The sequence below is a fragment of the Epinephelus lanceolatus genome, chromosome 12 (genome assembly GCF_041903045.1).
Source record: "Epinephelus lanceolatus isolate andai-2023 chromosome 12, ASM4190304v1, whole genome shotgun sequence".
Classification (NCBI taxonomy): domain Eukaryota; kingdom Metazoa; phylum Chordata; class Actinopteri; order Perciformes; family Serranidae; genus Epinephelus; species Epinephelus lanceolatus.
In genome coordinates this window covers 20530281-20541065 of record NC_135745.1, presented here as the reverse complement: position 1 = coordinate 20541065, position 10785 = coordinate 20530281, and positions in this window count along the sequence as shown.

Genomic DNA, 10785 nt, shown 5'->3' with positions numbered 1-10785 from the left:
TTTCAGTATGACTCCGCCACCAGCGTATTGTGCTGTCTAGCCGCGTTATAAACTGACGTTTGGCATCTAGACTCAGGCCTCATTGTTCCCTGTCAATATGTTTACATTAGATTTGGGAAGTGATGATTAAATATTTTCCCCCCTAGCCGGAGCCTGCAGGTGGATGATGGGATGGAGGTGGGGCTGAAAGAGGGAGCGGCAGTACTGATGCAGGACAGCAGCAGCATACACAATGCAAAGGAAGAGCTGGGAAGATTTCGCAGCTTAAATAGCCCACCAAATTAGGAGGGCGTGTTTTGTAGATGACATATGGGGAGTGATGTATGATGTGTGTATGAATCAGTGCTGCTCGAGTTGACTGCCTGAACTAGCTCGCAGGCATCGCTCTTTTTACGACAAGATAAACCCATTTCCCGGAACTATAAACACCTTCCGCCTGTCTCCACGTTTTAATATTCAAAGCTCATTGCACAAATCTAACACAAAAGTTGATAAATGAATCAATCATAGCACTGTGTAAGTAAGAAATTGAAACTTCTTGCCCACCCTAGTTCATAATGTGCCCCTCGACGTATGTAAGATAAGCTGGAGAGCCAATGGCCAATGCAACCCAACCTTAGCTGTTACAGGCTTCCATCCATTGTCCGTACATTCAGAAGGGAAAACAGGTAATTTTCCTTGTTTGTTACTGTGATATAAGGGCGTCCCAATAAACAACCTGACAATAACCATGATATTTAAAAATAAAATTCTGATATGTTAGTTTTTATAGACTGCTTACACAGTACAAACAAGCCTATTAACTTAACAACCCAAACTGTAACCCTATCTACCAAAAGAAACTTTAAACACCTGCTTTCACACGTTTCAATATTCAAAACTCTCTCTGCAAAACATACACTTACGTAGCCAAGTAAATCATTCATAGCACTGTGTTTTCAGAAAACACATGCTCTCAAGATATCTAACGCAAGTCATCACGACCTAAACTCAAGTACCAAACCTTTCTCCACATGTAAACACTAAGCCTCAAAATTGTTGACACACCAATCACAACTGCACATGTCAATAAACAGGGCCTTGAGGCCTGTTCCAATCCAATCCATACCACAAAATGATACTTAGAATGTGAAATGCAGAACTTGCATGAAAACAGAGAGGAAGAGGAAAACAACAACAAAGACAAAACTTTGTATCACCCTTGTTCATCATGTGCTCTTACATGAGCAGCTGGACAATCATTGCATCCCAAGCGGAACTGTATCCACTGTCCATACTTTCACTAGGGAAAACTGGTCATTTGCCTTGTTGTTACCAAGATACATGTAATGTTGTAGTGCATATAGATTGAATCCCTTCACTCAGTGTAGTTTTTTGAGTTTATTGAAGAAGGTGGGTGGGTTGAAGAAGGCACGCAAAGGCGTTTTCCTACGCTGCCTGTCAAGACCAAACAAAATTTGTGATGAGACATTATGGTCTGACCCAGACCTGAGACAAGATGATGCTGATGCTCAGTAAACTTTGTTGAGTTTGGAAATAAAACCTCTGGCAATTGGGTATTTTACGTCCATTGACTCTTCCTGACATGTTTTGTCAGTGTGTAAAACATTTTCCTCTGTTAAATTGATCACTCCAGTGTCTAACAGTCATGGAGTGTGTGTTAATGATAGATTGTGTGTGAGGACAGTTTTGGCGCCCTATGTACAAGGCTGTTGCCGCAGCGGCCCAGGTTCAAGTCCAGCCTGTAGCCCTTTGCTGCATGTTATCCCCCCTCTCTTTCTCCCCCTTTCATGCATGCCTGTCCTGTCCATTACAGGCAAAAATGCCCCAAAAAATATCTAAAAAATAAAAAAATAGGCAAATCACAAAAGGCTGAAACAGCCATCAACGAAAAAAAAATCCCCTAATGGGGAGCCATTTCCGTAAAATGTAAATAGATAGTAATACAAGAGTAACAAAAAAATGTTGAAGGGGGATATTAGTGTGAGTGTCATGAAACTCCAATTTATGTGGATTCTAGAGAACTTTTTGGTAAACTATTGCACAACATTTAGAAAAAGGAAGTTGTTTTAATGCTGACAGTCTGGTTTTCTCTCTGAAAGCAAATGTGAACTTCACAGGAACTGACTGCAACTTGTGTAAATACTCAGAATCATTACATTTTCTTCTGGACGTGGATTAGTGTTAAGTGTGTTTGGTGGAATTTCTTGTTGTTCAATGGGTGCTATGGTAGCACTCAGCACTTGAGCTGCATTTTAGCTATAATGAAGAGTCAGCTGAACAACTCTGTGGTAAATCAGGTTGACAGCAAGTAAGAAAATATGGCACAAAGACACATGTTTATATTATCACCTAAGAAAGGAAGTGATGGAGCTTTATTCCTATCTTTATTCAAGAGAGTGGTCTATCAGTTTGAGAGCATTGTTTATTGATTTCATGTTCAAAATCCCTGCCCTTGCACTCAAATAGCCTCTGCTTGCGCTTGGATCTTCTCTGTTTCTGCTCAAACTGTGTGCTCGCACTCAGATACCATGTTGCTCGCACTCAGATACCATGTTGCTTGCACAGATTTCCTGCTCGAGCTTCGGCTTTTCTCCTCGCGCTCAAACTGTTGCTGTGTGCTCGCGGAATTCCTTTTCTCAGATTTCTGCCTTGCGCTTGGATTTTTTTGTGTAACAACCCTGTCAAAATCCTCCAACCAATAAAATGCCAGATTTACTGTTGACCAGTGAAATGATCCCTGCCTCCTTGTGGGCGCACTTGCTTTAGTTTTAGAGCGTCCCGTCCCGGTGGGTACTCTTTAACCGGGTTCATCCACTCCCGCCCTCCAGGGCTTTATTAAATGTTCTTCCCTTGCTTTCTTTACCACTTTTGGAATAAAGGGACTGTTAATTTACACACTTGCACCATATATATATATATATATATATATATATATATATATATATATATATGTATATGTATATATACAACAGTTTGTTCGGACTGAGTAATTTGATTGGACGAGAGGCATTCCTTGAGTGCTGATACAGATCATAACATCATTGGGACATGTAACAGTAAAATCAGTCTGCTCACAGGTGTTATAAATATAAATACAACCGTTAATTTACCAACTGTCACACTTGTTACATTGACGCAAACTGACACTATAGCGTTACACCAAGAAGATGGATATTTTCCCAGAAATTACATTTGAATTAAATTATGAGTGGTCGTCAGGAGAGGACGAGGAAAAGGAAAGCCAGGAATCTTCTGTGCAGACCTCCAGGTGTGTTTGAATCCATGCTAACATCCAGGTTTGCCAACGTTTCATCAACCGAACTGGACGAAGTTACACAGCTGCAGATCAATGTAAATACAAAGTAGCTTGTGAGTTCCTGGCGTGTGTGCCGCGTTGCCTGGCAACAGACTGGGGGAACTGTTGTTTTTTTTCGCGGAGCTACATAACATACTTAAATAATTCATTTAATGACCTTTTGTTAACATTTCCTTACTCAGCATTGCTGTTTAAGCTGTTGTTGAACTTGTATAAAAGCAATATGATACTCGAGGTCGTGACGTTGTACTGTATATCGTCACGGCTGTAATTGTCTTCTGCGTGGATGAACCCAGTTAAAGATTACCCACCTGGACGGGACACTCTAAAACTAAAGCTAGCACAAGGTATGGTCAGTGTGCGAGCCACATGGTATCTGAGTGCGAGCACACAGTTTGAGCAGAAACAGAGTAGATCCAAGCGCAAGCAGAGGCTATTTGAGTGCGAGGGCAGGGTTTTTGAATGTGAAATCAATAAATAATGCTCTCAAACTGATAGACCACTCTCTTGAATAAAGATAGGGATAAAGCTCCATAGGAAGTGCTCTAACACTTGGATTAAAATAGTGATATTTTTAGTAATAATGATATGATGTTGACACACTGACTTGACCACTCCTTCAGTGATGAGTAATACCAGTACTGTAAGTGACTTACTGTAGGAGTGTTTCCGCTTCTAATGTCTACTAACACCACAGCAATACAAAAAATAGTCAGGTCATCTTACAACTTAAAGACACAGTTGTTTTAAATGAGCTTACTCAGATATTTCTATGGAAATAAAAGCAGAATAGGCAGAATAACGCTGCTGTTCAACAGTTTGGAACCGCCTGCCACAAAAGCTAAATTGGGTACATTTCGATGATGGAGAGGACTAATCTATATTTTTTAATGGTCTTTAATGCTTTTAGGTTTTAGAAATTTCTATTTATTAATAGATGTTATTTTGTATTAAGAGTTTGCAAAAAATGTCGTGCTTTGTTTATGGAAAGCAGAACACTGTACAATGATTCAACCAGACTGACAAATGAAAGGGCAGACAGAGCCAAAGAGGATACCTTTGAGCAGTGATTCCATGGAAAGATTATGAATAGAAGAAGTCCCCAGTGACTGGTTGCGTTAGAAGCTTAACATCAAAGTCTGTGCAGATTTAAACAGAAACAGGTTTCTGATTGTGTCATGTGCACAATAATGTCTGTAACAAGCTGGAATTAACAGACGTGTTGTTTTAACAAAGCTGTTCTTCAAACTTTACGATAGAAATAGAAGGCTGGTCTAAGGTTAGCACTATTGGAATTGGATCAGGACATATCAGGTGAATATACTATGGACTGACAAATCAGTTTAAACCTATTCAATCTAACCACTGTGTAGACTGCAGAGGGCCTGCAGAAAAGAACCTTTCCAAAATATTTTGTGCCCAATTGAGTAATACTTTATTATAACCATCATTAATAAATGACTTATTATTACTTACTTAACAATGCATGTGTGCATGAGTGTGTGAATGAATGAGTGTGTGAATGAGTGAGTAAGGGGTGCATGTGTGTGTGACTAACATAAAAAAATGAATGAAGCTCAGGCTTTAACAAATTGACTACAGCATTTTATTTTCCGTGTGTTGCTATTTTCTATAGCAAAACTTGGCTAATACACATGATACATTGCCAGGTAACATTAGCCACCACATTGATTTCTGTCATTGATCAGCCATTATAAAGCCATAATACACATACGTTCTTTACATGCATTATGAATCTCAGCTAGCAATCACTGATTAAGGATAAATGCAATTAAACGTGACATTAGCGTTACCTTTTTGTGTTGGGTCCGCTCGGCAGTGGATGTTTTCTACTTATTTTGCAGACCGAGCTACATCCACGTTACGACTGTGTAGGCTATCAACAGCAAAAGTAACATAAGCGCTTGTGCAACAGAAACAACCATCCATGCGAAATACAGTGCGCTGTATAGCTGTACTGGATTTTTTAGTAATGGAATTATTCGAGTTACTCAATGACTCGTTTCAGCCATAATTTTATTGTTACACATATAACATTTTCTTTTGCTGAATTAAGTGTGGGCGGCACTGTGGTACATTGTGGTACATGCATTGTCTCTTCGCAGCAAGAGGGTTCCTGGTTTGAACCTGTTCGAATCCCGGTGTTTGCTTGTTTTCCCCATGTCAGCATGAATTTTTCTCTGGGTACTCCGGATTCCTCCCACAGTCCAAAGACATGCACATTAGGTTAGTTCCTGACTGTGAATTGGCCGTAGGTGTGAAGGTGTGAATGTGAGCATGAATGGTTCTGTCTCTATATGTTAACCCTGTGATAGTCTGGCTAGTCTGTAACTCACACCAGGACGAGGGTGCGAATACTTTAAAGGCACTTTCACCAAAGACAGTTCGTGTTCGAGGAACGACATACATACTTTGTCCATCTGACCAAAGATTACAGCTCCTGGCGACTTTACAAACCACTTATTACAGATTAACACATACTTTAATATGTGCAACAATAAACTATAAAAAAATATATATATTATTGCATTACTAATAATTAGTAATAATTATCAAATATTTCATTGTTTGTTTGCAGTAAAATAATCAATAATCAATTTACCATTTATTTATGATGGTTGTTATGAAGTTTTACTTTACATACCACTGCAGAACACAGTTCGAGACCAACAGACAACAAAAATGGTTTTGTTTGAGCAACGTGTTTTTCCAGCAGCGTTTTAGTCACCAAACGTGAGTGTGTTACAGCGGGGTTGTGCTGTCACTAAAACATAACCACAGTATATTACTTCATAGATATATTTGTTTACTTTGATTGATGTGGATTAATCATAGGGATGGAAGAGGACAGGAGACCTTGGGGAGGAACAGATGAGGAGATAAAGAGAGGAGACAAGTAGAGTAAAGTGTAAAGATGAGGGCAGGGTCCTAAAAAGCTTCCAACCACACAAAGTCTGGAAGGGAATTCTGCAAGCTTTGTCACCAAATAATAGTAATAAATCAATACATATATTGAAAACAATGTCTGCATTTTCTACAGTACCATGGTCCTTTAACAGGTCATGGGAAGTGACTGAACTATACATTGCTGCCACAGCAAATCTTTCATTCTACAGGACACACTGTGTGTGTCGTTTGTTCTGACAGTTAATAGTATGAACCGGTTTGATGATCAATGTAGTGTTCCGGTTACAAAAAGAGGAAATGGCTTCTGGGAATCTGTGTAGTAAACTGTGAGACACCGGTGATGAATCATGAGTCCAGAGAGTGAGAGTCTTGTGCGAGTCCTGGGGACAAAGGTTAGCCAGTGACAGTTGAACAAGTTGCTGCAGACTGCACAATTTGTTTCAAGCATTTCCTCCTAATGCCTCACCTTACTGTAGTACTAACTGTCCCAAGAGCGATGATGCATTTGGTAGAGGGCTTGTCAGAGGGCACTTCAGTTGCTGCTGGACTATGTAACACTGGATGTCCTCTTTATTCATAGCCATTATGTAGTTGGTTTTGTTGTTTTCTTCTAAGGTTAGTGCATCAACTTTTAAAAGCAATTGATAAGCAAAAGCATCACATTTCATAACGTTTTATTCTCATTGCCCCTTAGGTTCAGTCAGTTGCTGGTTTGCTGCACTGTTTCCTTTAATCAGTACAAAACCAGGCCTAAACAAGCACTGATTATACTGTAAGGTTAATAGTTCAACCCTGTATGTATCTGCACCTATAGCTATGTGATTTTTTTGTGGCTTTTACAGTCTTTTACTGAGCTTTTGACAAATAACCAATTGCATGATGACAATGCAAAGTGATATTTAGGATACAGTATACATAGGGAATGTTAAGAATGAGTTAGTACATGTAATTAACACGTCTATGGCCAATTAGTCGTTTTTCTGGATGGTTTTTATTTGGGATTATTTTTTTATTTCTTCAACCACTCTTTAAGAGTTTCTGACCTCTTTGTGATGCCTGCATCATTCTTCCAAAATACCCAAGGATAGGGCTTGGGACAGCTGCTGTTTTCTTCTGCATCACAGGTTTTTACAATTGCTAACAAGCATTATCTATTCCTTAAATTTTCCTTTACCACAGCAACACAGCCTTATCACACAATTAGCCAAATGGTTCACTCTCTGCTCAAAACCACGTTTTGTTTATTAAATATCAAAAAGCAAAAAAAAAAAAACCTTCCTACATGCACTTACTCTATCAAATATCAATGTCAAATCATTTTTTCAAACACTAACATATTTTCTATCCAAGAGGAACGTGTAATCAATTATAGACCAACAGCTTTCAAAATACTAACAAGTGATAAGAAAAACTACATTATCATGTTGTATTTCTATAATATACTATATAAAATCCATTGTTTTTTATCATTCCTTTTCTTTTTTACTGTAATCCGCTCTAAATTTTTTGGTTGAGTCTCAAAAGTGTGTATTTTTTTTGGCAACATACTATCTTAAAGTGAAAGCATCTTTAAAACTTTATTAGCAATAGAAATTTCAGCCATGAACAACAAAAAAATCCAACATACATGGCCTTGGTTTCCGAAAAGAAAGGGGGGAAAATGCACAGATTCTGACAGTCCTAGTCCAGCTACTCCTCTGCCTGGTTCTCTTTGTCTCCCTTGATCAGATACTGCATTAATATTTCTCTTTCTTCTCCTCTGTGTTGTTCTGCATCCACATTAGACAAAATTAATCCAAAAAGTCCCCTTTTGACTGTACCCATGCAATTTACAGAACTGAAAGGCATGGCTACTTTTCTGATTGAGATTTTAATCAGCTTTGGTTGGGCTATTTTTCACAACTTACAGTAAATCAGCTGTTTCTGAATGTTTCAGTGTTTGTTCATTTAAAAATGCATGTCAGCTCTTTCAGTCAAGCTTTTACAGTTTCTGTTGTTGCAGAGGTACTGTAGAGGCTTTGTATTGTATTTAAGGTTTGAACAGTCAGTTTTCATTTATGGCTTTCTCTGTGTACTTGTAAATAAGACAGGGAAGATCCATACTTTCAGTGTAGGACAAGCTTGTATGTAAGGACGATTGAAGCATTTTATAAATGCGTTACCTGACTGCAATTATTGTATTAACTGTATGACCCACAACAGAAGGATGTGCCAATGTTGAGACTTTTACAAACTTGATCACATATTGAACAAAAGGAAGTTAGTGATTGTAAAAAAAAATGGTAGCCTAATTTAATAAGGTGTTTAGACATGCAGTTTTCAGGTTTTCAGTGGATGATTGTCAGTGTTTAAACATGTGCAAGGTCCACATACGAGAGCAGTTGCTGTAGACCACTGGTTCCCAGACCGATGATCCTGACCCCCACTAGGGGTCACCAAAGAGTCATGGATGGTTACAAGGCCTTCTTGACTTTAACGGGTGCAAACAAAACTGCTTTGAAGAAAATACATACAGGATGCCTTCATCTCCGCATTTCATTCATTTCTGTGAAGAAACTAAATGAATGTGCTATTTTTAAAGCTTGGATTAATATTTGAAGGTATAAACGAAAAGAAAAATCTCACAGGATAAGAGCACAGTGAAGACCTGAACACAAGCTATATTCACAGAGCCTTCCATCTCTCCTAAACAGCCTCATCTTGCGATAGAAAAGCACAGTTACAACAACCAAAGAGCTAATAGAACAATGCCCAAGTGTCAGTGAGAGGAAAACACTGAATACGTAGGGAAAAAAAGATATAGTAAACACACATTCACACAGGTTTACAAATGTGTAAAGTGTGAATGTGTATAACCGACTCTCAGTGAAAATAAGGGGGACTCTCAAAAAGTTGTAATACTCCTCAAACAACAAAAGCGCAGTAGGAAAAAACAGACATTGTTGTTTGGGGGAAAAAAACCCTCAAAACTAGGCAATGTAGCAGCAATGTCAAGACAAATGTTCACAGTTCTGCTATAAATGTGTCATTAAATTACAAACTGAGTGCACAGCAGAAAACGTGCCTTAAGTTTGGCATGCCAATGCATTGGCTAGAAGTGTTAATGGTTTCAGAGATAAAGCTTCAAGAATCAGTGTAAGTGTTTAAGCATTCAGAGAAAAATACATTTGTATGATTGTTAAAAACAAACAGACAGAAAGAACTTGTCTCTGATGTAGTTTTTTACAGGAAGCAATCTTTTTAAAGTTCATCCAAATCACTCATTTTACACAAACTTCCTGTAGTAATTGACCTTTCGCAAAGCCTCACCCCTTTGTGATGGTCCGACAAGCTGTCAGAGTAAGCATAGAGCCCACACTGTAAATAATTTGGAAATATTATCATATATTTGGAAAAATTAAACAGTGATTCCAGAGAGAAGCAGACAGAGGGGTCTACAGTCTGTGTTTGAAGGATATATCCAGGATGTCAAACTGACTCAGCAGCAACAACAGGTTAAAAAGACAAAGATAGTTAGAAGCTAAAGCCGAACTATAGGCTACAGATCACAGTGTAAAAGTGAACCACCACATCACTGCTGATCGCCACAGAAGACAATGAATATAAAGGGAAACTTTGACGATATTGAACCAGTTGTGTAGCATCACAGTGTGTGCAGATGAACAGCTTCGCCCTTGTGCCACTGCCAGCACCCGGTCAATGCTGCCAGACGGGTGGGGATCTCCGAGGGAAGTCAAACACTGTTCGTCTGCGCACAATGCAATGACACACAGCTGGCTGAATATCAGCAAAGTTTCCCTGCTTCCCTTCACTGGTTCCTGTACAGCAGGGTCGGTCTTTTTTTCACTGTTATAATCATCAAAAAGCAAAAGCAGCATGTGTATACATTCAGTAGGCTATATCTTCAGTAGCGAGCTAGCTAACCCTACCCTTTTCAGGGTCTGATTTTGGTTTTGAAACAGGGAAGACACGTATATCTTTTTCCAACCTCTCCAGGTAACGAGTGTCATTAATACATGAAGTGCCCCGGGCACAACATTTAGCTCCAAATCCACAAAACCAGCCTGAAAATGAAGGAATTCTGAAACGACTGCATTAGAGTCAATGGAGCACAGCCGAGTTGTTGTTGGTTCCTGGTCTGAGGCGGCCCGATGCTGCGTTATGATTGGCCAGTCTGCATCTGGGGGTGGAACTTAGCAAAGGGTCAGTTGCACTCAATATGTAAGTTAATAATTGTACAGTTTATCACTTGTTCTGTTATTGATATACATTAAATATAATATGAAATATCCATAAAATATGTAACTTAGTCAGGGGTCACCAGTTTATTCAATAATGTAAGAGTGGTTCCTTAAGGAAAAAGTTCTAGACTTCAAAAAGACTCCAAGACTTTCAAGTTCTCCATAACTAAACAAATTTCATACCTCATTAATAATAAATCATATGTGCACAGTGACTTATTGAGTACAAGCACACAAGATAATAAAAGTATGCAAGACTATAGAGCTAAAAGAAACACTGCCACTTTTTTAACAGCT